The sequence below is a fragment of the Helianthus annuus genome, chromosome 16 (assembly GCF_002127325.2).
Source record: "Helianthus annuus cultivar XRQ/B chromosome 16, HanXRQr2.0-SUNRISE, whole genome shotgun sequence".
NCBI lineage: Eukaryota > Viridiplantae > Streptophyta > Magnoliopsida > Asterales > Asteraceae > Helianthus > Helianthus annuus.
The window spans coordinates 112,315,539-112,320,690 of record NC_035448.2 but is presented as its reverse complement, the minus strand read 5'-3'; positions in this window follow the sequence as shown (position 1 = coordinate 112,320,690).

Here is a 5,152-nt window from a genome sequence, read left to right as displayed (position 1 = left end):
AAGTGCAAAAGATTGAAAATAAAAAGTATTAAACTAAACACTTGTCTTCACCAAGTGATGTAAGAGACTTAGGCAAACATCGCCTTGATTGTCAGAACTCTTACGATCAATCTTGGATCCCGAGACGACTCACACTCTCTATATGGACAATGGATGATGGTGGTGGATGATGGTGTTGTGATTGTGGTGGGTGGTGGATGAAGTGTGAGAGAGGGTGGGTGCCAAGGGATGAGTTGCAATGAAACCAAGCACTCCTATTTATAGGCTGAACAGAAGGCTGGGCACGGCCCCGTGTCCGCTGGACACGCCCCTGTGCCTGTCTGACACTCTCTCTTCATTAATTGTAATTCGGAATTACAATTAATGCGCCTGCTGTACTTTCGCACGCCCCGTGTCCGCTGGACACGGCCCGTGGTGGGCAATAGAAGCTTCTACAGGTTTGTCTTTTCTGCTGCTTCTTGGGCACGGCCCCGTGCTGGCTGAGCACGTGGCGTGTTCAGTCTTCTGCCTTCTCTATTTTGCCTGGAGGATGCTGTTGAGGGTCGGGCAATCCGTTCCTTTTGTATTTATGTTAGATTTAGCTGTCTTTTTGCTTCTTTTGTGAATTTGAGCTCATTTAATCCTGAAAATACAAAAGGAAGACAAAACACTCTTTTTCCAACATTAGTACTTAAAAAGGGTTAGTTTTATGCCTCATTTGATGTAATTTATATGTTGCATTTTACACACATCAAATACCACCACACTTGAACTTTTGCTAGTCCTCAAGCAAAACTCTTTAATATGTGGCTTACACTCCCAAATGGAATGGGTAGAAGAGAAGGTTTTGGCTTGTCATAGAGTGTCGGGAATCCAAGATCTTTTTGGGTTTTATTTTTATTTATTTACAATCCTATTCGTTATGATTTGTTTAGAACGTTTCATAGGAAAAATTACTTATTTGGGCATAACATGCCTTTTTAAAATTCCATTTATATACAAGTTCACATACCTCACGGGAGAAATCACTCACACTCGGCCGAAGGTGTATTTTTAGTGAATCACTCGAGAGCGGCATGGAACTTATTCCTACCATAAGCTTGCCAAGAGGACTTTTTTGGGTAAAAGGTTTGGGCTAAAGGTGGGTGGATGGGTTAGTGGTTATTAAAAAAGGCGAAAAGCGTAAAAAGCGTCGGTTTTCGTAAAATACTTAGTGACTTTTTATTTCGAAGTATTTCTTCAAACAAGCTTTTGTTTTAAGAGCTTTGTTTGTTTATTTCTTACTTCATCATATTTTTTTTCAGTCACACGAAAACCGAGCTTGTTACTAAAATAAAGGGTAAAAATAAAAAGGGTTTTTGGTGGGTAAAAAGGTTTTAGGGTAAAGAAATGAAAGGTTTAGGCTCAAAGGGGTTAACTAGGGGGATTTTGGGTAGGTGGTAAAAAAAATTGAAAAATAATGGTGTAGAAAGAAAAAGGGTTAGTCCTAATGCCTCCATCATTTACTTACTTGGGTTTAAGTTGGTAAGGACTGGGAATGAATCGTCGTGGCAAGTTCTAGAGTCGTAAGAACCAAGCGACTATTCACACAAGAAACGAAAAATGAGCATTTAGTCTAAAGATGTATATTTGTATGCTCAATAAAGGCTCAAAACTCACTTTTTGTGGGAATGGGTTTTTCTATGTGATCAAGTATATATAATCAAATTTTAACTAAGCTTGTCATGCCGTTTCGTAATTTTCTTATGTTGGCTCTTTTTATCACGACGCTATTGGTTGTAAACTTGTAAAAATATAACCTTATTAATCTTAGAATTCCCAACATAAACTTTAGACAAGTAAAAAAAATGGAAATTTTTGAAAAAAAAATTTGGGGTGATTAGCGGTTCCAATAGAGTTTTGTGTAAGGCTTGTTATTAGGACTTGCAAATTTTCAAGGTTTTAGCATCCCCACACTTAAATTACACATTGTCCTCAATGTGTCCCAAAAATAAATTTTTAGGCTGATTAGATGTGTAATATGGTGTTTAAAAGCAAAGATTTATGTTACTGGCAGTCTGGACACGGCCCCGTGTCCGTCGGACACGACCCGTGGTGAACTGCCAGTACTGAAAACTTACAAAAGGTGGACACGGGGGCGTGTTGGCTAGAGACGTCCCCGTGTCTGGCAAAAATCTGCAGGAAAGTAACCAAACAGCAGGTCTGGGAGGTGAGCACGGGGGCGTGTCGACTGGACACGTCCCCGTGTGGACAGTCTGTAAGCCTGAAAAACAGGTTCCTTCCTCCGGTTTTTCCATCCTGGCCTTATGAGTGCTAAGGCTTAGCACTCTAAGCCTCGGTTTGTACCTGTTTCATCATTTAATACCACACCAAGCAACACAAACATCCTACATTACCATAGTTAATTGTTCCAAGCATAAAGTAAAAGTAAAATAAAGCGGAAAATAAAAGTAGTCAAGGAAAGTAAATTGTTCAACACTTGGCACGCATGCCACAAATTGTTCGATAGATAAAGGGACTTAAACCTGTGGGCTTGCCATCAACCCGCACCTGCTCCTTCAACCCCTAGTCCATGTCTTCATCGCTATCATCACCTCCATCCCCATGCCCCGCCATATACTCCCGGATGCTGCCGATATCGTCTTGTATATCGTTGATGTTGCGTTCAATGGCTCCGACCCGGTGGTATGTATTGTTGGCGAGGTTGTATGCGTTCCTGGTACACATGAGGTTTTCCTGCAAAAGATCATGTAAGCTTTGAAAGTTAGGAAAACTGCCCCCTTGTGAGGAGGATTGACCCGGATCACCATGGGGCTGATATTGGTAGTGGGGAGGTGGTGCGTGAAGAACTAGGGCCTCCTGCGGATTCCATGCGTAGCCTTGTGTCCTTTGGAAGCTCACTGTCCCGTCTTCCGCCTCATAAAGTAAGTTCATGGCTCGGCAAATGTGGTAGTCAACTCGTCCCGACCATGGGCTTCTTTCAAAGGACCTTGGGATTCGCGTGAAGTGCTTGAAGAGGCGGTACACCCATCCTCCAAAGAAGATAGGTGTTGGAGCACGAGCAAGGCGGTTGAGATGCATGTTTCGTAACAGGAGATATGGAACATCGAGAGGCTTCCGGTTGTGGATACAGTGAAGGACAACCAAATCTTTCAACCCTACAACGCCACTACTGTCGTGACGTTGGCTAAGAGAGTAGGTGAGGAGCCTGTGAATGTAGCGATAGAGCGGATCTCTCAGCTTAGTACTCTTGGTGCTGCTAGGGTTGTAGATTCCTTCACCGATTTGAGCCCATGCAGCTTGACGTTCATTTTCATCCAAATCTCTTAATCCCCCGGTATTTTCCTCATTTCCCGATTCCTCTTCCCCGTACAATCCCACAATTGTTCCAAGCTGCGCCGTAGAGATCGAGTACCTTGTCCGCCACACCGAAATGCAACCCTTCATTGTCGAACGGGTCACACCTTGAGGTTGTCACACCCCCAATTTCCACGTGTCACCAGTGGGCCCGGTGGGGGTATAGTGACGTAGTTGATAACATCATAGTCAAACAACACAATTTATAAATGCACAGCGGAAGCAAAAGATAAATATATTACAATCCGAATATAATGTAGTATCAATCATTACAACGGAAAGTAGAGGATCCACAGGTGGATCTTAAATCTTAAATATTGTTCAACAGACTTTAGGCGCCTAGAATTTGCAAGATTCCTTATTAACGCCTGAGCAGCTTCCAGCCTATTACGTACTTGTACCTGTCACTTAGACTTTGGAAAATACGTCAGTTTTCACTGGTAAATACACTCAACTGACTCATTTGAAAAGAGTTTATGAAAATTGTTTTAGGCGCACAAGGCACAAAACTATTTTGACACTTGATTAAGATGCACAAGGCAAGATTAATCTTTTATACTTGGGACAAACTATATCTCATGTTATCAGTTTTACATAACTTGCTCTACATACGGGGCCCGGTCCTATGCCGGTTCAAGATTAACCGACACACCACTATTCCCCTATTGGGAATCCCTTATTGGGTATAATCAAATAATAAGCATAAAGCATCTGTCAGGTGTATGCCTACACCCCGTGCTTAGGTCGTGGCCATTGCAATTAATGAGTCAAGGATGTCCAGGACACGGTCGCATTAACCCCCAATGTTTCAGTCAAGCAATACGAATTAAAACAGGTTATTTGAATTTCCCGACACATTGGTCTTCGAATCCCATACCTGACCATGCGGTATTTATATTACCGTATCCCAAGCCCGTAATAGGGAAAATAAGTTAAGAGTATTTACCTGAGCTAGCTCCTGTCTTAAATAGCAAGAATTATAATAACTCAGCCGTATTCACTTAAGTAAGCGTAGGTAAAATTTACCGGAAGGCTCTAGTCTGGAACGAGGGTATAAATAACCAATTAGAATACTAACGGGTCTTTAATTAAGCCTAAGCTTAGACCGGTTAGTTGTAAGGAAATATACGGTTCAAGCGCACGATTAAGCGAAAACCGGAATAGAACGTGATTTAGACCCGACAAGCTTGAATACTTGTATAATATGGGTATACTAAATACATTCTGGATTTTGAGATAAAAATGATAACGTTTGACCCGTTTCGGTCAATTTACGCAAACTAGTTACGTAAACCGAAAACGCAAAAAGGGCGTTACGGGTAACCAAAAGAGTCATATGCAAGTTCCCTGAGATAATATGCTTTAATTATGATATAATATCAGTAAGTTATGTTCTATTATGCCCCGAACAATTTTAAACTCAATTTATGCCTTAGAAGGGCATTTTGGTCATTTAAAGGATTATAAAAGAGTAAAATTAGAAATCTGAGTTTCGGGTCTGATTTATACAGTAAATATACTTCATTTAACATATTATAACAGTATGACCCATATATCAAACTGATCATTTAAAACCAAACTATGCACCGTAGGGGTATTTTAGTAATTTCACAAGGGCTAAAAATGCCAAAACTGGAAATCTGAGTTCAAACATTTATACTTACTGTTATTATATGAAAATATACTAAATACATCAGTAGGTATGAATCTTATATGATTAATATGAGTATGCTTACTATGCGCTAAAAACGCTAAAAATGCGGTTTAGAGTCGTTTCCGGGTTTTTCAAAAGAAAGCTGAGATTTTTATATTTCCA